The 23766-nt window shown below is 37.7% G+C and overlaps 2 long non-coding RNA genes across 2 annotated transcripts in view; one reads left to right on the plus strand and one right to left on the minus strand.

The window, feature by feature from the left end:
- The window catches only part of LOC147349191 (uncharacterized), a 284621-nt gene extending 271933 nt beyond the window's left edge, over positions 1–12688 (plus strand). The window contains exon 4 of the long non-coding RNA XR_015149550.1: positions 12487–12688. This is a non-coding gene — a long non-coding RNA (uncharacterized LOC147349191). The remainder of the gene's footprint in view (positions 1–12486) is intronic.
- Positions 8036–23766, minus strand: part of LOC147349192 (uncharacterized) — a 503453-nt gene continuing 487722 nt past the window's right edge. Inside the window, exon 7 of the long non-coding RNA XR_015149560.1 lies at positions 8036–8854. This is a non-coding gene — a long non-coding RNA (uncharacterized LOC147349192). The remainder of the gene's footprint in view (positions 8855–23766) is intronic.

The following is a 23766-nucleotide window of genomic DNA, read 5'->3' on the forward strand; positions in this document are numbered from 1 at the left end:
GATTGCAGCCATGAAATCAAAAGACACTTACTCCTTGGAAGGAAAGTTATGACCAACCTAGATAGCATATTCAAAAGCAGAGACATTACTTTGCCAACTAAGGTCCATCCAGTCAAGGCTATGGTCTTTCCTGTGGTCATGTATGGATGTGAGAGTTGGACTGTGAAGAAGGCTGAGCGCCAAAGAATTGATGCTTTTGAACTGTGGTGTTGGAGAAGACTCTTGAGAGTCCCTTGGACTGCAGGGAGATCCAGCCAGTCCATTCTGAAGGAGATCAGCCCTGGGATTTCTTTGGAAGGAATGATGCTAAAGCTGAAACTCCAGTACTTTGGCCACCTCATGTGAAGAGTTGACTCATTGGAAAAGACTCTGATGCTGGGAGGGATTGGGGGCAGGAGGAGAAGGGGACGACAGAGGATGAGATGGCTGGATGGCATCACTAACTTGATGGACGTGAGTCTGAGTGAACTCCAGGAGTTGGTGATGGACAGGGAGGCCTGGGGTGCTGTGATTCATGGGATGGCAAAGAGTCAGACACGACTGAACTACTGCACTGAACTGAACTGAACCACCATAATACAAGCACACCTCAGAGATATTGCCAGTTCCTGACCACTGCAATAAAGCAAATGTCACATTTCAGTGAGTCACACAATTTTTTTGGTTTCCTAGTGCATATAAGAGTTATGTTTACCCTGTTAAGTGTGTTGTATCATTATGTTAAAAATGTAAGATAATTAATGATATTTCCTTGCTGAAAATGCTAACCATCATCTGACCCTCCAAGAAATAATAATCATTTTGTTGTTGTAACATTAAAGATGACTGATCACAGGTACCATTGCAAATGTTTTTTGAACTATTGTGAGAATTACCAAAATATGAGAGACAAGAGTGCAAATGGTGTTGGGAAAATGGAGCCAATAGACTATCTTGACCCAGATTGCCACAAACACAGTATCTCTGAAGTGCAGTAAAGTGAAACGCAATAAAACGAGGCATGTCTGTGTGTTTTGTTTTTTTTTTTAATTAAATGGGAGACCTAGACGTGGCTGAGCCCGAGATTTAAACATAGGTTAATATAATCCTGTGCTACATTTGACTAAATTATATGGCTCCTTGTATAACTTAATGAGCCGTATTTGAGTGTAAGAAACAGACTCCTTAAATTATATCAAATAAGGGGATACATTTTTTTTGGATAAACATGAAATCTCACAGATATGTCAGATTAACTTCATGAAAATTGAAGTGGAACTATGATTCTGGCAATTGAAGCTAGAAATTAATGCTGAATTCAAAGTGACTCTAGGGACATAGTCAGTGGTTCTTATTGCTTTGCTCTAGTGTTCTGCCCCTGGAGAAGGCAATGGCACCCCACTCCAGTACTCTTGCCTGGAAAATCCCATGGACGGAGGAGCCTGGTAGGCTGCAGACCATGGGGTTGCAAAGAGTCAGACACGACTGAGCGACTTCACTTTCACTTTTCTCTTTCATGCATTGAAGAAGGACATGGAACCCCACTCCAGTGTTCTTGCCTGGAGAATCCCAGGGACGGGGGAGCCTGGTGGGCTGCCGTCTATGGGGTCATACAGAGTCGGACACGACTGAAGCGACTTAGCAGCAGCAGTGTTCTGCCCCAGATAGATCAGCAAGGTCCACATGGGCACTCCTAGCATCTGCTCATGTAGAACTTCAATTTACATACCATTCCTCATGGTCCCTAACACAGGATATATTGAACTTATGCACCATTATGTTTGGCTAATGCTTTTTCTACCTGGATCTTTTACAACACTTGAGAGAAAACAGTTCAAGTCCTATTTGATAAATAAAATCATATATACATATAGAATATGTGCCCTTGATCAGTTTTAAACTTGGGTCAGTTTTTAAAATGGGTCAATTTTAAACCCCTTGAACTAGTTCTCTCTGTTAAGTAGAGTACACTTTGGCTTGTGAGCGAGGAAACATCTATTGGAAGATAGTGTAAGCATCATGGGTGCCCCGAGGGACACAGTTAGTACCCTCAATCTTGAATGCCCTGCCCCAACATTGTTTTCTCTATTATATATTCAGTGCAGTTCAGTTGCTCAGTTGTGTTGACTCTTTGTGACCCCATGGACTGCAGCATGCCAAACTTTCCTGTCCATCACTAACTCCTGGAGCTTTCTTAAACTCATGTCCATGGAGTCAGTGATGCCATCCAACCATCTCATCCTCTGTCGTCCCCTTCTCCTGCCCCCAATCCCTCCCAGCATCAGGGTCTTTTCCAATGAGTCAGTTCTTCCGTCAAGTGGCCAAGGTATTGGAGTTTAAGCTTCATCATCAGTCCTTCCAATGAATATTCAGGACTGATGTCCTTTATGAATGACTGGTTGGATCTTCTTGCAGTCCAAGGGACTCAAGAATCTTCTCCAACACCACAGTTCAAAAGCATCAATTCTCTGGTGCTCAGCTTTCTTTATGGTCCAACTCTCACATCCATACATGATTACTGGAAAAACCATAGCTTTGACTAGGTGGGCCATTTTTGGCAAATAATGTCTCTGCTTTTTAATATGCAGGCTAGTTTGGTCACAACTTTCCTTCCAAGGAGCAAGGGTCTTTTAATTTCATGGGTGCAATCACCATCTGCAGTGATTTTGGAGCCCAAGAAAATAAAGTCTGTCACTGTTTCCACTGTCTCCCCATCTATTTTCCATGAAGTAATGGGATCAGATACCGTGGCCTTCATCTTTTGAATGCTGAGTTTTAAGCCAAGTTTTTCACTCTCCTTTTTCCCTTTCATCAAGAGGCTCTTTAGTTTTTCTTCACTTTCTGCCCTAAGGGTGGTGTCATCTGCATATCTGAGGTTACTGATATTTCTCCCAGCAATCTTGATTCTAGCTTGTGCTTCATTCAGCCCGGCATTTCACCTAATGTACTCTGCATATAAGTTAAATAAGCAGGATGGCAATATACAGCCTTACATACTCCTTTCCCAGTTTTGAATCAGTCCATTGTTCCCTGTCTGGTCCTAACTGTTGCTTCTTGACCTGCATACAGATTTCTCAGGAGGCAGATAAGGTGGTCTGATATTCCCATTTCTTTAAGAATTTTCCAGTTTGTTGTGATCCACACAGTCAAAGGCTTTGATGTATATATAGTTTCAAATATTTTGCAGCAAAAGTATTCAAATTCTCAAATGGGGTTTATCAAAACTCTCTCCCCGCCCCCTCAGTAGGAAAACCTCTGAGCCATATCATAAATTTTTTCTAGAGATGGTCTTTTAAGTTCTGTTATGGCAGTGGTTCACAATCTGGTTAGATATTACCATAACCTGGAAAGATATTAAAATGCATTGATGTCTGGGCCCCACCGCAAACCTATTAAATTAGAATCTCCTGGGGTAGAACACAGATACTGATATATTTTGATGATGCAGATCTTTAAATTTTAAACACTGCAATCTCATAGTCCACAACTTCCAGGTAGTAACCATTTCTTTTTAAAACCTCTAATGACTTATTCCAGGGTTATATTTTCATCAGTGTCCAGCCAAACCACCACAAAGTGGCATATGTAAAGATGAGGAAGAAAAATAGCAAATTATACAGGTTCAGCTCCAATGTGCAAAGTGCTTGATCTCATCTCTTCTGTTCTTAGAACAAGATAAAGCTACACAAACTGAGAATCAGTGGTTTTTCTTGGACTCCAAGATTTCAGGACAGACAATTGCTTTACAACCTGGAAAGACAAGTGCATCTGGAATGATAGAGCAAGGTAGGTCCAATCACCAGAAGCAGAAACTCCAGGATCAATATAATACTGGTAGAAACATTAAATGGCAGTTGTGATGAATTGCTCGAGACAGAGTATGGGATAGAGAGGGAGAGATTTCTGAGGGGAACAGTCTTAGATATTCCCAAAACTTTCATGAGCTTCCCTACAAGGAACCTGACCAGGTTCTCAATTTTAGGACCCAAGAAAATCCTCTGCTGTTCCAGAGACAGAGAAGAAGAGGAACTACTGTGAAGTGTAGACGAAGCAGTCCCCATAAGACAAACCTAGTCTCTAGGAGAAAGGACTATGCCAGAGCTCAATTCTGGAAACACACTCTGGCTGAAGGAGAGAATTTATCCCTAGCCCCGCACTCTCCAGCCTTCCCCGTTTCACCGAAGGAGTGAAAAAGCATCATCAACAAGATACACAGCTTGAAGGAAATAATTGAGTACTTAGCAGTTGGGGCTTCCAAAGTGGTGCTAGTGGTTAAAAAAAACAAAAAAACGCCTGCCAGGGTAGGAGATGCGAGACACATGGGTTCGATCCCTGTATCAGGAAGGTCCCTTGAAGAAGAGCATGGCAATTCACTCCAGTATTCTTGCCTAGAGAATCCCATGGACAGAGAAGCCTGGTAGGCTACAGTGCATGGTGTCATGAAGTGTCAGACATGACTAAAGGGATTTAGCACACACACATGCACATTGCAGCCAGGATAAGAATAGGGAACAGGAAAAAAAACTATACCACTGAAAGGCTTACAAAAACAAAGAAACACTTACAAAAACAAGACCCCCAAAGTGAGGACAATTGGAACCACTTGTGCGGACAATGTGGTGTCCTAAATAGTAGTTTGCCAGGCAGCCATATGAAAGAATAGTGAGGCCTGTTTTACAAGTCAATAGGATAATACAGTAAGAGACTTATGACAGATCAGTGGACAAACATATATGTAATACAGTGACCCCAGCCAGTTGTTAACTTGGCTTTGTGGGGTTAACCGAGCCTGTACAGCTCTCTATATCTCACCAATCAGATAACTCAGTCCATCAGTGTGAAGGAAAAGACTATTAAAACACCTAGATTGTTCACTCTAGTGCTATACGTTCTTGAGCCTGAAGCAAAGTCCCCTCGTTGAAAAATGAGGATGGATGTCAATGATGTTGGTGACTTCTAATAGGTTGTGCTCACATGCAATATTTAGAGTAGTCACCTTTGTGTTTTCCTTTTGTACAATGGGTAACTTTCTGGGGAGGAGGTAAATTTTTCTGTAAAGTGAACTGTGAAATATTTGAGCCATGGAGAACGGTTGATATATTGATCTCAGGGTGAACTAAACATGGGTTTTTATATGTTGGGTTGATGTTTTCCTGGCCATGTGTATGGGGACCATGCAAGTGTATGTCCTCACATATATTCATGCAAATATCACATTTTATTATGAACTAAAGACAAAACACCAGAGGATTCCCATGCCCAGTATGAGAAAGATACTAATACTCAGTTATAATTGATCCTACAAGACTCTTGATGAAATCCAAGGACTGTCTACCAACACCTCTATCTCCCTCTTACTATACATAGTCCCCATGAACTCACCTTTCCAAGGATCTGTCCGTATTGGCCACTGCCTTACAATAATGATAAAAGAATGCTTGTTATAATATAGAATATTCATTTATAGGTCTTAATCTTTATTTCTTTACAATCCTTTGCAAAAACTCCTCTCATATGGAAAGTGTTTTCATGATTGTACAACTGGGCTCCTGCCAGAATCCAATCATATGGCCCCAACTACAAGTTGGCTGAGAACTGTGGAAGTGCTCATGAATATTCAGTGGTTGTTAATTGTCTGCCACAGACCTCCAGGAGCTGAATCCTAATATGACTAGGTGTTTCCTAATTGAGTTCTCTCAGGAAACTAAATTTGTGATATTCTGCTTGCTCTCACTTTGCTAAAGCCCAACAGATGTAACCAACTCAGTGCACAATTCTTAAATTTTTAATCACTCTTAAATTATCCTATGATTTTAATGATGCAATTACACAAAGTCTATTCCCAGATCTTTAATTGCTATGCATGTGTAGCATTGCAGAGATCAACAATTCCATATCTCTAGTCCATCCACTTCTGAGCTAGAAACCCCTACAGCTTGCCTATTGGATATCTCTAGCACAAGGTCTGAAAGAGGTTTCAAACTCAGCATGTCCAACAATAATTAAATCCTCTTGGTCTCAGACCTATTCGTTTTTTCTTTTTTTCCCTTATTAAAATGGTATTGACAATTTCCTTGTTGTTAAAGCCACAGATCTGAACATTATTGCTATTTCTTCAACATTTTTCTCTGCCTTTCTCCATTAAATTAGTTAGCAAGACTAGCTGATTTTATCTTATGCTTTCTTATTTCTGGCTCTATTTCTCCATTCCCATGTCTCAGATCAATAGTGTCTCTTTCCTTGGTTGAATGATCTCCAGTCTAGTTCTCACTCTACAGTCAGAGTGACCTTAATCAAAGACAAATCATCATATCAGTTTCTTACTTAATGGGAGTCAGAGACTTCCATTACCCTTAAATGTGTTTCAAAATACTTAACGTTTACAGAGCGCTACAAGGTCTGTGCTGTGTCTAACTCTCTGGCCTTATGTTTCATTATATTTCAGTTTCATATAACTCAGTCATTACTGACCTTCTATCCCTTCTCTCTTTCCTCGTTGACTTGAAATTCATAAATGTTTCTGTATCTGAATGATTCTGAATTCTTCTCCACATGTATTCTCAACCCTTGTCAAGTTAATCCCTAACTTTCCTTCAAGTCTCGTCTTAACTATTATTTTCCTAAGAAAGCATTACTTCATTCTTATATAAAAGTTAGATATTTTACCTCTGTAGTACTGCAGTTCTTCTATTACAGATCTGAAGCTTAGCTAATTAAAATTATCTACTCAAGTGAATGAAGTTTCCTTGTTGGTTCAGTGCTAAAGAACCCCTTTGCCAACACAGGATATGTGGGTTTGATCCCTCGGTTTGGAAGATCTCCTGGAGAAGGAAATGGCAATCCACTCCAGTATTCTTGCCTGGAAAATCCCATGGACAGAGGAGCCTGGCAGGCTACAGTCCTTGGGGTCACAAAGAGTCAGACACAACTTAGCAATTAAACAACTGGAGTGGGTAGCCATTTCTTTCTCCAGGGGATCTTCCTGACCCAGGGGTTGAAGCCTGGTCTCCTGCATTGCAGGCAGATTCTTTACTGTCTGAGCTATCAGAGAAGCCCCAATAAAAACAACAACTCAAATGTAAAGGCTGTTTACCATATTCACTCTTCTTGACATTGAACACTATTTAATTTTAATCTAAATTTTAATTAGATTTAATATTTTATATTTGATTCAATTTTTAAAATTTAATTTTAACTTATTTTTGATACTATACATGCTCTAATCTGAAATCCCACACCATAATTTGTGAACACCTGTATTATGTTGAACAGTTCCTGAGTATAACCTATTGCACAACTTCTTTTACTTATATAAATCTGTAATAATTAGTAATAAACATTGTTGAAAAAAATGTACGAGTACTCATATTCACTGTTCAAAACTCTTGATCTAATTATTAGCATTTAAAAATTGCTATGCAAGACAAATAAAAATTAACATATATCATATAATCAATAACCCTGAAAAATACACTTTATATTATCAGTTGGTGATGGTGGTTTAGTCACTAAATTGTGTCTGACTTGTGACTATATGTAGTAGTTCACCAGGCTCCCCTGTCCACAGAATTTCCCAGGCAAGAAGCGTTTGCACAAATGAGAAAGCAAAACATAATATAAACCCCTATGTTTAAAACTGCCTTGCTGCATACGTATCAGTGGGGAAGATGTACCTACTCTTATTTCCTAGCATATAAATTAAAATATTTTATAATACAAATATGGTCTATGTTTTACCTAGTTAATCATTATAAATTTCATGAATATTTAGGATACTATACATAGGTGCATTTCAGTAGTTGGTTTGATAATGTTTTTAAAAATATTTTAACATGAAAAATGATGGATACAACTTCTGAAATGTATAATGTTCATGGTGCTATTTAGCTTGAACATTAGGTCCTATTTATTAATATACCAATAATTTTGAGAGATGGCCTCAAAATTATTCAAAATTGAGAGATGGCCTTCAGTTCAGTTCAGTCACTCAGTTGTGTCCGACTCTTTGTGACCCCATGAATCACAGCACGCCAGGCCTCCCTGTCCATCACCAACTCCCGGAGTTCACTCAGACTCACATCCATCGAGTCAGTGATGCCATCCAGCCATCTCATCCTCTGTCGTCCCCTTCTTCTCCTGCCCACAATCCCTCCCAGCATCAGGGTCTTTTCCAATGAGTCAACTCTTCGCATGAGGTGGCCAAAGTACTGGAGTTTCAGCTTTAGCATCATTCCTTCCAAAGAAATCCCAGGGCTGAGCTCCTTCAGAATGGACTGGTTGGATCTCCTTGCAGTCCAAGGGACTCTCAAGAGTCTTCTCCAACACCACAGTTCAAAAGCATCAACTCTTTGGTGCTCAGCCTTCACAGTCCAACTCTCAGAGATGGCCTTAGCTAAATGTTTATCTGAAAGAAATTGAAATCAAACAAATCTCATATATTGAAAAACCTCACACACATACAAAGCTTCCAGTCTTTAAGATTTCACACTTACAGAGTTGTTTCTCAAGGATTGCTTTATGAAGTGATACCTGTAGAGTTTACTAAAATATTTTTTTAAAACAAATAGTTAGCAGACATCCACTGTGACATGAGTGGACACTGTAGCAAGGAGAGTCACAGGAGGTGGCTGGAGTATAACACCAGTGGAGCGATGGCGTAAGTCCAGTGGAAGCTTTATCTCCTTGACAGATTGATGCTTTCTCTGACTGGCTTGTGGCCCATAGTGTGGACACCTGGGAGCCAATAAAAGTTTCACTTGGGATCACTAAAAGTTACTTTGTAGAAATGGAAGCTCAGCTTCTAGAGCAGGCATGTTCAACTTAATTCTGAAGAGTCATTATTGTTGTCAACTGATAAGAGTTCAAAGTTGCAACCCTTGAAAAGACAGAAGCAAAAGGAAATGGGAAGAGTTAGGAGATAAAGTTATTATTTCTAAAGGAAGATTGATGAGTTAGGTATTTATCTTGTGACTTAATAAAAATGTTAACTGTAGACTTGAATGTTGGGATCGAAACAGGCATACTAATAGGCTTAGTGAAGCCTGGATGGCTGGTGCTCCTTAATTTCCAAATAAGATGGGTTTGATCCTGCTATCTGTCCTCTTTGAAACAAAGTGCTTTCTCATTCTTTGCCAAGAGCTTTCTTTTGATTGCTATTTTCTATTTATAACTGGCTGTGATTTTCAGCTTTTGATGTTTTCCCATACTCCTGCTATTTGCAGTGGTCTACGATTCATGGGGTTGCAAAGAGTCGGACAAGACTGAGCGACTGATCTGATCTGATCTGATCTGAATGCTGATCCAACTCAAGAGCATGAAATCTATTTGTTTTCTGTCACCTATGCCACAAATAATACTAGATAAAAATAATTATTGGCTGGAGATTTAAGTATAACTAAGCATAGGAGATGCTATATTATAGCATATTATCAAATATAGTTTTCAGATGGACCCCAAACTTCCAACTCTTAAGAAAGGTCTTCAGCCCCACCCATCAACCAAAGTGCCAGCCTCCGACCATATTGTTCTGCCTTCTCTCCTCTTCCCACATATCACTATCTTTTCTTATTTTTTATCTATTACATTCCTAGATCCCTGTTCCTTTTTAGAAGAAACCTTAGCTAAACAGTTTACAGTCTCCTCATATCTCATGTTCATGAACACTTCTCTAGAATTGATAGACAAAAAATACTTCCCTAAACAAAAGGAGTTACATAATGAAATTAAACTTTGATGTGAGATTTTACTCCAGGTAAACTCTTGATTGCCGGGAGAAATATCAACAACCTCAGATATGCAGATGATACCACTTTAAAGGCAGAAAGCGAAGAGGGACTAAAAAGCCTCTTGATGAAAGTGAAAGAGGAGTGTGAAAAAGCTGGCTTAAAACTCAACATTCCTAAAACAATGATCATGACATCCAGTCCCATCATTTCATGGCATACAAATGGGAAAAATGTGGAAACACTGTCAGATTTCATTTACTTGGGCTCCAAAATCAATGTGGATGGTGACTGCAGCCACAAAATTAAAAGACACTTGCTTTTTGAAAGAATAGCTATGACAAACCTAGACAGCATATTTAAAAGCAGAGACATCAGTTTGCTGACAAAGATCTGTAAAGTTAAACCTATGATTTTTCCAGTAATCATATATGGATGTGAGAAGGCTGAGTGCCAGATAATTGATACTTTCTAACTGTGGTGCTACAGAAAACTCTCGAGGGTCCCTTGGACAGCAAGGAGATCAAACCAGTCAATCCTAAAGGAAATCAACCCTGAATATTCATTGGAAGGACTAATACTGAAGTTGAAGCTCCTATACTTCAGCCACCTGATGCAAAGAGCCGACTCTTTGGGAAAGACCCTGATGCTGGGAAAGATTGAGGGTAGAAGAGGGTGACAGAGGAAGAGATGGTTGGATGGCATCACTGACTTAACGGACATGATTTTAAGCAAACTCAGGGAGATACTGAAGGACAGGGAAGACTGGCATGCTGCAGTTCATGGGGTCTCAAAGAGTCGGATATGACTTAGCGACTGAAAACAACAATAACAGAACTATGTGTCTAGTAGACACCCTTCTTAACTCAGCTTTCCAACTGTAAGTAAATTAATTACAAGAGATTTTTCTCAACTCTGTTCTTTTCTGTTCCACCAGTATTTATCACAATGCTTGGCACAAGGGTGATGCTTTAAAAGTGTTTGGAAAATGAATGATTAACTGGTTAATAAGAAAGGCATTAATGCATACCCTTTAGGATATCACACTAATTCATTTGCATAAAGGACTACTGTTCACAGAAGTTGCAGTCCTTCCAGGAATCAGAGAAAACAAGCATAGCAATTTTGCTAATGCTACATATTAACTGTGTATCAATTGTATCTTTGTAATGAAAACTTTTGTAATGGGAACAGTAATTTCACTGAGTACAGAAATCCAATTCAGTTTCGTGCTGATTATTTACTCCTTCATGCCAACAATAACATATAGACACTAATACAAAAGAAATGCAGGACTTTATTTTCTAAGGTTCAGTTCAGTTCAGTTCAGTCACTCAGTTGTGTCCGACTCTTTGCGACCCCATGAATCCCAGCACGCCACATAGAGTTAGACACAACTGGGCACACATATACACACATGTGTACTACTGAATTAGTTAAATGCTATCTCTAGTATTTATTATTGTGTTTAGCTACTTGCATCTCTATGAGCATTTTAGTTTCTATGCTTCAAATCAAAAGCCAGTTAACTTCCATGTCCTAAATGATTTCTTAACACTAGAACCCTCCTCTTTTCCCACCACTGGCCTTTTTATGCTATAAGACAGCAGGATCTAAGACTAAACATTTTGTATAGATGCCTATGACCTGCCCTCTGTAGAGAGAATAGCTTCTTAAATAGAACAGTATCTGTGTTGTTCTAATTTGAAACAGCTCATTCATAGCAAATTTGTAATTATTTACTTAAACTTCAAATAATTTAAAGTTTTTATCTACTTTAATTCCCTTTAGCCCATCGAGGATTGAGTAGAAAGGGAACTAATTACTTTATATAGTTTATACAAACATAAACGATGAATTTTGATTTCCTTTAATGTTCCAAGAGAGTACATTAAAAGCACATACTTAAGACAGGTGAAAATATCGCATCAGATATCTCTACAGATTGATATCATTCATCTTTTCAAACTCTTCCATTGTCTTCCTTTTTAAATGATTTTGAGAAAACACATGTAAATAGTCAAACAAAAACCATATGGATATAAGCAGTTCTTTAATTCTGATATTACTCATTTTTCCCCCTTATGTTTTTAACTCCTTGAGAGAAGTGATCATATTCTAGATACTCTCAACCAACTAAATCTATTTACTTCTTTTATTAAAAAACTATTTTTCTTTTGTCAAGAACACTGTGATATCCTTGTTGTGGACGCAATAAATGACTTTCAAAACTTTTTTGATCTGGTATTTCTGGAGTGGTATATATGATGCTTCTTTTTGGATCTTTTTCTTTCTTTCTACGACATCAGCATTTTTAATCCATTGGCTCTCCTCGCACTCCTACTCTGTTTTGTTTTGTTTTGTTTTTTCCTTTCCTGTAGGGATAAATGCTTGTACATAGTAATAAATTTTGTTGCAAATATGTATATCGGGTTCATAAAATTCTCTATCCTTTTGAAAGCTGTTAATTTCAGGATTTTGCTCATGGTACCAGTTATTTTCTACTTTTTAAAAAATTCTTTTTCTCTGTTCTCAAACTCTTGTCCTCTTCTCTCCTTTTTCTTCTCTTGGTGCTTCTTTTTAGTATTCTCTCTCATATACATCCCAGGAAATCTCATTCACTTCAGTGACTTCAACTACCAACTATATTTTGAATATTCCTAGAACATCATTGATATCTGAATTATATCTTGACCTCTATATCACCTGCTCTGTACCTTGAAATTAATCAGATCAAATGAAGACTTCAAAACTCTTCAACTGTAGTCTACATTTTCTGTTTCAGAGTATGAAATCAACATCATCTATGTGACCAAACCCAGAGGATGAGGAATCACCTGAATCCCCTACTCTCGAACTACTGTGTTCTTACGGGCTTGTAAGTCATCCCTCAATTTTAACTCCCCAGCTCTCCCATTTCTTCATCATGTAGGACCTTCTTTAATGCAGATACATAAATAAATGATGGACTTAGTCCATGGAATTCAGAGAGCCTGATGTTTCAGAGAGCCAATAGAATAATCCATAATAGCAAATTTATATATTTAGCCATGTATGGGCTGTGAGTACTCAGGAAAATGTATTTCTTAAAGTGTTATGGGACTTCCCTGGTGACTCAGATGGTAAAGAATCTGCCTGCAATGTGGAGACCCAGGTTCAATCCCTGGGGGTCAAGAAGATCCCCTGGAGAAGGGAATGGGTACCCACTCCAGTTTTATTTCCTGGAGAATACCATGGACACAGGAGCCTAGCGGGCTACAGTCCACGGGGGTCCCAGAGTTGGACATGACTGAGCAACTAACACTAAAGTGTTATACAAATCAAAACCTAGGATAGCAAATAAACTTGTAGCCAAAAACAAAAATTATGTAAATAAGTTGAGACAAAAAATGAGACCAGACCCAAATTGGGTAAGACCAGGAATATACAGAAATAAAGAGTATTAGAATAGATAAGAGTTAATGGGTCTAAAGAGGAAATCATATAAAGTTTTTTAATGAGCAAACTAAAACTCTGCATACTGGAGACTATTTTGAAGATAGCAGATTAAAATGGACACCTATGAATAGAAATAATATTAATCTATATCTGTTTAATTTCCTTCTTGGATTTTTGTGATGTTTCTTAATGGTATCCTTTCCCTACTGCATTTCTTATTACTCCAAGAGTAATAGATGTAAAAGACAAATTTTTAATTCTGTCATTTTTATTTCAACATCCATTATATAGTGCTCTTCTCAACTTAGAATAAGTAACATTTTTCGTATCTTAGAGTATCCTTCATGATCTGAAAGTTATAGACCACTTTAATTAATCTCTTACCACATTTTCCACTTGAAAGTCAATCCTAATTATATTAAAATAATTTCACTTCCCAATACTGTCATGCTCATTCAAGTTACATTTCTTAGTATGTATTTGTGTTTGATACCTTTGTCTAGAAAGTTTGCATGTAGAATTCCTTCAAATCATAGCTTATTTTTTAAGGAAGAGCTTCCATTTTTTCTACCCAAATTACCCAATGCTATTATTTTCTTGAAATACTTATCTGACTACATTACATTTTCCCCTATATATCAAATTCATTTTTCTCCCAAACATCAAAGGACTTTTCTCCATATACAGGACCTAAAAAAGGGTAAGTACTTGGTAGCTGTTTATTTTACTTCAACTATAAATAGAATTTTAAGAAATTTTGATGAGGCATAATAAAATACTGATAATGTAAATTAGATAATTGAAATAAATTATAGCTTGCTTGCCTTGCTGTATATACAGACAGCAGTACATATAATCAGGGCTATGCATTCTCCCTTTCCCAAACTCTGGAATCTTGAGAAAGAACTAAAGTTTAGTTGTAACTTGACATTCAGGTTAAATAAATCAGTAACATTATATATAACTCAAAATTAGCCTTAAATAGGTTTAAAACTTAATTTTAAAAAAATTAAAAATTACCATACTATATATCTATAGGAAATGCTATATTCTTCCTGTTGTCATTATTATCTGGCTTCTAACTTACTAAAGTTGTCAATTGGCACTCTATCGCTGGCATACAGGAAATCATTTTTCTTTTTCTAGTAGCATTTATAATTTTTCTTTTTAGCAATTTTCAATTTTCTAAATATGTATAGACTGCTTTTAAATTATGTACTGGTATTCATCAGTGAATTTTCAGTCATTGTTTTTTGAGTATACTCTGTTACATTCTTCTTTATCATATATGGCCTATCTACATCTATATATATCATCTATCTATCCATCTGTCCATCCATGGTCGACCTTCTCACTCTAAAACCTCTTACTCCATTGTGTGTTTCTTAACATTTTACAGTTGCCCCTCAGTTTCCACAGGGATTGTTTCCATGACCCTACAGATAACAAAATTCACAGATGCTCTAGTCCCTTGTATAAAATGGTGTAGGTCCTTATTTGTTATCTATAAGTTGTTGGCCCTGCAGGGACTCTATATTGAAAATGCTGAACCTTTGGATAGGGATGCAAAGGATAGATGGTCTTCCTTATTTCTTTATATCTTTGTATGTATTACGGATACTTCATATTTGTATATTTCCCCCCAATATGAGAGTCAGACACAACTTAGTGACTGAACAACAACATGAGAGCAGGTTTTAGTTTCACAATTTAAAATTTTCTTGAGAGTTGCTTTTACACTTTTATAAATCTACTTATGCTTTCTCACTCACATTTTCATCTCCACTTTTATTTCTTCATACTTATTTTATACCCAAATTTAATGATCTGGCTGTCAGTTGAAGCTGCTGATTCATCTCATTATTTCTGCATTCCTTCCTTCTTTCCTTCCTTCTTCTCTTCCTCTCTCCTTCTCCTCCTCTATCTTCCCTTCCTTCCTTGCTTCTTTCTCTCCTGCCTCCCCTACCTTCCTCCCTTTCCTCCCTCTCTTCCTTTTTATGTCCCTTCCTTAGGAGGATGAGATTAATATATACTATTACTATATATACACTACTAAAACTCCAGTACTTTGGCCACCTCATGTGAAGAGTTGACTCATTGGAAAAGAGTCTGATGCTGGGAGGGATTGGGGGCAGGAGGAGAAGGGGACGACAGAGGATGAGATGGCTGGATGGCATCACCAACTCGATGGATGTGAGTCTGAGTGAATTCCGGGAGTTGGTGATGGACAGGGAGGCCTGGCGTGCTGTGATCATGGGGTCACAAAGAGTCGGACACGACTGAGCAACTGAACTGAACTGATATATAAAATAGATAACAAATAAGGACCTACTATTAAGGACAGGGAACTATATTCAATATTTTGTAATAAGCTATAAGGAAAAGAATCTGAAATATATGTGTGTGTGTGTGTGTGTATATATATGTATATATATATATATATGATTGTGCTGTACATCTGAAAATACATGCCATTGGAAACCAACTCTACTTCAGTTAAAATATTAATAAATTTTCAAAAAATGAGCTCCACAGTTTTAGATTCTATGTATAAGTGAGATCACACATGAGCTCATTTGTCTCTCTCTGACTTATTTCACTTACCATACTGCCCTCACAGTCCATCCATGTTGTTACAAATAGCAAGAGTTTCTACTTTTTAGGATTAAATAATATTCCATTGTATATTTTGATATATAACATATATATATATTCTAAATTATATCAAAGTTTTTTGTCCATTTATATGTAAATGGATACCTAGGTAGTGAATTATATGGCAGTGAACAGAGGGATGCAGTTATCTCTTCAAGACAATGATTTTTTTTTTCCCCTTTGGAAATATACCCAGAAGTAAATTATTGGATTATATGCTAGTTTTCTTTTAATTTTTGAGGGAACTCCATGCTGTTTTCCAGAAGCAGAAGATTTGCCAGTTTACACTCCTAGCAACAGTACACCAGGGTTCCCTTTTCTCCACTTTCTTACAATTGTTATCTTTTATCTTTTTGATGGTAGCCATTCTAAAAGCATGAAATAATATATCACTGTGGTTTGAATTTACATTTCTCTGAGAATTTACTGATGTTGGGTACGTTTTCATTTACTTATTGGTCTTTGTATGACTTCTCTGGAGAAATATCTAGTCATCTATCAAAAAATTATTTCTTGCTAATGAGTCTTTTGAGTTCTTTATATATTTAGGACATCAATCCCTTTTTAGATATATGGTTTACAAGTATATTCTCCCATTCTGTAGATCACCTTTTAATTTTGTTGAGTGTGTCGTTTGCTGTGTATAAACTTTTTAATTCAACCTATTCCTTCCTTATAAATTTTTGCTTTTGTTGCTTGGGTTTTGGTTTCATATACAAAAAGCCACTTTCAGGACTTATATCAGAGAACTTCTTTCCAAATGTTTTCTTCTAGGAGTTTATGGCTTCAGGTCTTACAATTAAGTATTTAATTTATTTCAAGTTAATTTTTGTGAATGGTGTAGATAGGGATCCAGTTTCATTTTATTACATGTTCAGTTCAGTTCAGTTCAGTTCAGTCACTCAGTCGTGTCCGACTCTTTGCGACCCCATGAACCGCAGCACGCCAGGCCTCCCTGTCCATCACCAACTCCCGGAGTTCACTCAGACTCATGTGCATTGAGTCGGTGATGCCATCCAACCATCTCATCCTCTGTCATCCCATTCTCCTCCTCACTTCAATCTTTCCCAGCTTGCGTCTTTTCAAACAAGTCAGCTCTTCGCATCGGGTGGCCAAAGTATTGGAGTTTCAGCTTCAACATCAGTCCTTCCAATGAACATTCAGAACCGATTTCCTTGAGGATGGACTGGTTGGATCTCCTTGCAGTCCAAGGGACTCTCAAGAGTCTTCTCCAACACCACAGTTCAAAAGCATCAATTCTTCAATGCTCAGCTTTCTTTATACTCCAACTCTCACATCCTACATGACTACTAGAAAAACCATAGCCTTGACTAGACAGACCTTTGTTGGCAAAGTAATGTCTCTGCTTTTGAATATGCTGTCTAGTTTGGTCATAACTTTTCTTCCAAGGAGTAAGTGTCTTTTTATTTCATGGCTGCAATCACCATCTTCAGTGATTTTGGAGCCCAGAAAAATAAAGTCTGCCACTGTTTTCTCCATCTATTTGCCATGAAGTGATGGGACCAGATACCATGATCTTAATTTTCTGAATGTTGAGCTTTAAGCCAACTTTTTCATTCTTCTCTTTCATCACTTTCATCAAGAGGCTCTTTAGTTCCTCTTCACTTTCTGCCATAAGGGTGGTGTCATCTGCATATCTGAGGTTATTTATATTTCTCCCAGCAGTCTTGATTCCAGCTTGTGCTTCATCCAGCCCATGTATCTCATGATGTGCTCTGCATATAAGTTAACTAAGCACAGTGACAATATACAGCCTTGACGTACTCCTTTTCCTATTTGGAACCAGTCTGCTATTATATGTAGAAATCGTTTAATCATCATTCATAGATGGAACTGTATGTCTCCAATGAGAAATTTTGGTGCTTTGTCAAGTACTGTTGTTTTTCATTGTTTAGTCACTAAATTGTGTCCAACCCCATGGACTCTTCTGTCTATGGGATTTCCTGGGCAAGAATACTGGAGTGGGTTGCCATTTCCTTCTCCATAGGATCTTACCTACCCAGGGATTGAAACTGCATCTCCTTCATTGCCAGGCAGACTCTTTATCACTGATCCTCTAGGGAAGCCTGGTTAAATATTAGTTGAATATATGTGCATTGATTTGTTTCTGGTTTCTTGATTCTGTTCCATTGGTCTATGTGTCTGGTTTTATGACAGTACCATAAAGTTTTGGTTACTATAGCTTTGTAATATAGTTTGTAATCAGGAAGTGTGCTGCTTCAAGCTTTGTTCTTTCTAAAGATTATTTTGGCTAGTTAGAGTTTTCTGTGGTTCTATACAAATTTCAGGATTTTTTTTTTTATTCACTGCATAATGCCATTGGAATTTTGATAGGGATTACATTGACCTGATACTGGGAAAGATTGAAGGTGGGAGAAGAAGGAGATGACAGAGGATGAGATGTTTGGATGGCATCACCGACTCAGTGGAAGTGAGTTTGGGTAAAATCCGGGAGTTGGTGATGGACAGGGAGGCCTGGCATGCTGCAGTCCATGGGGTTGCAAAAAGTCAGACACAACTGAATGACTGAACTGAGCTGAACTGACATTAAATCAATAGTTGGCTTTGGATAGTGTGAGCATTTTAACAACATTAACTCTTCTGATCCATTGTGTGCTGTGCTTATTTGCTCAGTCATATCTGACTCTTTACAACCCCATGGACTGTAGTCCGCCAGGCACCTCCATCCATGGGGATTCTCCAAGCAAGAATACTGGAGTGGGTTGCCATGTCGTCCTCCAGGGGATCTTCCCAACCCAGGGATCTGATCCATTAGTACAGTTTATATTTTCATTTACTTGTATCTTCTTCAGTTTCTTTCATCTAAACCCCATTTATGGTATATAGATCTTTTACTTCCTTGGTTAAATTATGTTTTCTCTCTCTTTGTTGAACTTATTTTGTTCTTATATTTTCACTCATTTTGTTAAATGTTTATCAGTGCTCTCGATGTCTGATCATATTTACAACAATTATTTTGAATTCTTTGTTGAGCAGTTCATAGTTCTCCATTTCGTTGTACTGTGTTCCTTTGGTGGAGTTATGTTTCTGATTATCCCTGATCCCTGTAGCCTTACATAGGTCTGCACATGTAAAAGAAGCAGTCTCCTCTTCCAGGCTTTGTGGACATACTTCAGTAAGGAAACACATGCACCCACAGATGGAGCATGCTGGAGTGTTTTGTGACACCAAGTCTACATGTTCAGGGTGCCAAGTGAGGACTGTGTGGCAGCTCTGGGTTCTAGGGAGCGTAATGTCTGATTGGCTTGGGCTACTGAGGCTCTTCACATTGACAAATGCCTGCACCTTGACACGAACAGCAGGAGGTCCTTAGTGGCTGCAAAGCTGTGGGCTTTCTCAGCAGTGCCCCCCAGTTTCGGCAGCTAGGGACCATATCAGGCCACAGTAATGGCTAGAGTAGGTGGTATGCACACATTCTTCTGTGGGGACCAATTGCAGTTACCCATGTGGGGTGAGGGTCAGCTGAAAACACATATCTAGTAGTGGAGGTCAAGGCCAGAAGCAACTGTGAGCACACTGCCAGCTGCTGAAGACTTAAGTGTTGATTGTGCCACAAGATTGTGCCACAGCTTTGCACACAGCTGCGGACATTGTGTAAGTGCATAGCTGGATGTGTTAGTCATAAGCACATTCATAGTATGTGTGTTTGTATGGTGGGGGGTGCTGCCATGGTAATCTAGGTGAGTGTATTGCACCCACCCAGCCACAGAGGTCTGAGATAGATGTGGGTATGGCTCCTGTGGGTTCAGAACAGAGGCTAAGGGGATGTAAAGGAATCCAGGTGAAGGGCTTCTGCAAACATTAACACCTGTGGGGGAAAACCAGTGAAATCTGCAGAGGGGTTAGTGGCAGCTGTGCTGGCCATTGATTCTTCAGTGGTGAAAGCAGAATCCTCAGAAGAGGATTGAAGACCATGGTTGCTCAAGCTCCATAGCTGATATTGGTTGTCTCTGTTCTTCTTTCTTGTTCCTAGCCATTTCTATATGTCTCAGGTTTGCTGATATTTGCGTGTGATTAAACTAAAGTAGGTATTTGTGCCTGCCCTGAAAGGTTGGGGAAGCTGGTTATTCACTCTGCTCTCCAGCTGCCAGTGAGGGGAACTCTTTCTGGCTGAGGAGTTCCTTCTTGGCACTGAGCAATTCTGGTGTAGAGGATTGCATGATGCAGGCAAAATGAAAACCTTCTTCCTTTGTTTTATGTAGTAATTCTCAACTTGTTTGTTCCACTGTATTTCTGAAGTTTCTTGAGGACACTCCTGAGCTCTCTCTGAGCCTTTTGGGTTATTTATTTATTTATTTTTGTGGATAGCTATTTAATTGTTGATCTTTATGGAGACACAGAAATTGGGGTTGTCTTAAAGATGTTATTCCTCTAAAATAAACTGTTTGCTTGAAAGTTTTTGACAGTAAAATTTCATATATTCCATACTGAACCCTAATTTGCATAGGTTTAGAGGTTAATTTTTCACTCATCTTTATAATGTGGATGAAGCCCTTTGGCATCCCAACTTTATCTTAGATGCTTTTTGACTTGCTGCCTTGGGTAAGCCTTAAATCTTTAATTCTAGCTCCATTGTCCTCTGAAATATCTAAAGCAAAAGCTCAAGCACATTGAGGTTCAGAACATAATGTCAGATCAAAAACTAGCTTTAGTATTTGTCTGTCTTCCTGTCTTTCAGTTAATACTTTATTTTTGGCCTCTAAGGATTTGCTACTTTTTGTCAGCTTGGCATTAGATTTGAAATATTAAGTATTTAATCAGTGTATCCTATGTTTTTTTAGTTGTTTTCAATAGGAGGTTTATTCAGTGTCTGTAATCTGTGATACTGCTGGAAATTGAAATCTTACCTTACCATTCATCCTCTTAAGCAGTTGGTAATCTCTGGTTTCCAGCAGATCCCAAATTAGAATAATTTGGATGGATTATCCACCCTTAAATCTAAGGTGATGGCACCCCACTCCAGTACTCTTGCCTGGAAAATCCCGTGGACGGAGGAGCCCAGTAGGCTGCAGTCCATGGGGTCGCTCAGAGTCGGACAGGATTGAGCTACTTCACTTTCACTTTCACCTTCATGCACTGGAGAAGGAAATGGCAACCCACTCCAGTATTCTTGCCTGGAGAATCCCAGGGAAAGGGGAGCCTGGTGGGCTGCCATCTATGGGGTTGCACAGAGTCAGACACGACTGAAGCAACTTAGCAGTAGCAGCAGGTAAAATATGTTTTTTTTTTTTCAAAACCAGTTATTAATCTGTGGTTTTATATTACAAATACGAACAGTTAATTTTGAAATAATGTCTTCCTCCTGTTTATTATGACAATTTGGTACATATGCTTACACATTTGATTGATATTTCTTTTCTACAGAACATCTCTTTCCAACTTCTCTGGGACAACCCTTCTTTCCTTTCACAGTCATACCTTAAACCATATGGGAAGAGCTGACTAAACTCAAATTGAAGTAACCTCTATTACAAGCCATTGTATCAGTGTGTCACAAGCTAACTCATTCAAGTCCTCATTTTGTAATTTGTATTTTGAATGACTAAGTCTATAGTCAAAAGGCTTTTGAAACTTGAGTCATCTGAGGTTTGTGCCCAAAAGTAAGGTCCCAGAGATGTCGTCATAGTGTCATGCCATTATTAAGCTGCCTTCAGCTATGTTAGCAAAGCAGCAACCTGCCAGTATATATAATTTAATTTTTTAATGTTACTTCCTTTAGCAATAAGAACTCTTTGATATTGATAGATACCTCTTCTTAAAGTAGCTTAAATCTGAAAAAAAGAAAGAAAAGGTAATCAATAGGTAAGATGGAAGGGACAGAGGGAGAAAGTAAAAGAAAAAAAGATATTAATTCACTCATCCATGAAAAGTTGGATGGATTCAGGGCCCCAAACTACTGTAATATGAGAGATTTTCTCTTACTCGTGGTGATGACCTTCTCTGTGTTGACTTTATTTTCTAGGCATCTCTATACAAACTGTCAGTAAGAAATATGCCTTAATATTTCTCTTTAATATTATCTCCAAAAATAGCTCCATTGTTCTGTCATGATCTAAATTTCAGATGGACAGAAAATATCTCTCCAGTTAAAACTAGAAAAAATTGTCCTGGAAAGGTACCATTAGAAAAAATAATTTTCAACCTAAACAAGAATGAAAGAGGGCTCTGAGGAAGCCTAGGTTATGAGGCCACCTCTGGAATCTAGAAGGTAGGATGAGCATCACTCAAAATCACAATGACCGATATGGTATGAGCAATGCATCTTCAAAACGAAAAGTCAAATTCAGATGGAAGAAGTGATATAGTGTCAACCAAACAGCACAGTGGCCATTATACTTTCTCTTGTTTCCATCTGAATAACAGTAACCGAAAAATATAATAAAATAAAGCTTCACATCATTTGGATTTTTTTGAAATACATCCATGTGAAGATGTATACCAAGCTCCATCTTTAATGATACCTAATCACTAATTAAAAAAAAAAGGAAAATAAGGACTTAAAGCCAAACTATAAGATGCATTGCATTCTGTTTCATTTATAGATATGTGCTTTTACCCAAGGACTGATCTGAATAAGCATCATGAAAATTTATGCCATTAGTTAAAAAAAAAAAAAAACAAACAGATAGCAAGAAGTTGAACAGGTTAATTGAAACATATAACTTAAGTACAAAACACAAGTCAATTCAGGAAAGTACTTTAATCCTTGTATTTAGAGATGCTATATATTTATTTTTCAAACAGGCATTGACTATCATGAAGTTATGCTTGAAGGAAATGCTACATGCAATTTATGCTATGAATTTTTGCTTAATGATTTGTTTAAAGTTATCTATCATATTTGATTTTCCAAGGAAAAATTTAAGTATTTTTTTCTTGTTTTAATGATTAACTGAGAAATCCTTATTTAAATTTATAGTCTTCTTTATAGAAATATATATCTTATATATATGTTTAAATATAAATATATGTTATATATGCTTAAATGTATATATATATATATGTTATATATATGTTTAAATGTGTGTGTGTGTATGTGTGTGTATATATATATATATATATATATATATATATATATATTACTACATAGATAGGGAGGTTCAAACTATTCACTTGCCCTCTGTAATCAGAGTAGGCATTATTATGGAGTTAGAAGTGTATGTCCTTTGGAAAGAGGCTTATTTTTTAAATCTGAATCTGTCAATCACAATTGTGTCATGTTGGACAGGAAATGTAACTCCCACATAGCTCAGTTTCTTCATCTGTAAAATAAAAATCCTAATATCTATCTCAGAATATTGTCAGAATAAACTGGACAAAATATTTAAAACACCTAATAAGTCTACAAACAGAAATTATTACAATGTTTGTTCCTTTGCTTTAAATTATTATATCCTTGCCCCTTCTCACATATAAGTTCTCAAGAGTACAAAGTTCAACTACCCCAGGTTGCTCACCATTATCTATACTGTCTGAGCTCTATGACTTGGATTAAGATATTTCCTCACAGAGAACAGAGAGAAAACTCTTGCTTCTCCTTTAGGACCCAGCTTTGAAGTACTTATGTAGCATTTCCTCTCTTTACTCTTTAAAAACTGAATTAACCACTTTCTCCTTTGTCCTCCATAACCATTTTGAGCACTTATCACATTATCATTTATACTATAACTATGCTTATACATTTCTGTCTCCTTCAGCATATCAAATCACTAGAAGAAAAACAGTTATAGAAAAGAACCAGGGAACACATATCCTTATGAAAATAAAGTGAAAAACAGTTATAGAAAAGAACCAGTGAAACACATATCCTTATGAAAATAGAGAGTCATGTCTGACTCTTTGTAACCTCATGGACTGTAGCCTGCCAGGCTTGTCTTCCATGGAAGACAAGAATACTGGAGAATTCTCCAAACAAGAATACTGGAGTTTG

The sequence above is a fragment of the Bos grunniens genome, chromosome 21, assembly GCF_055505025.1.
Source record: "Bos grunniens cultivar Pamir isolate PY7600 chromosome 21, Bosgru_T2T1.0, whole genome shotgun sequence".
In the NCBI taxonomy this organism is placed as follows: Eukaryota; Metazoa; Chordata; class Mammalia; order Artiodactyla; family Bovidae; genus Bos; species Bos grunniens.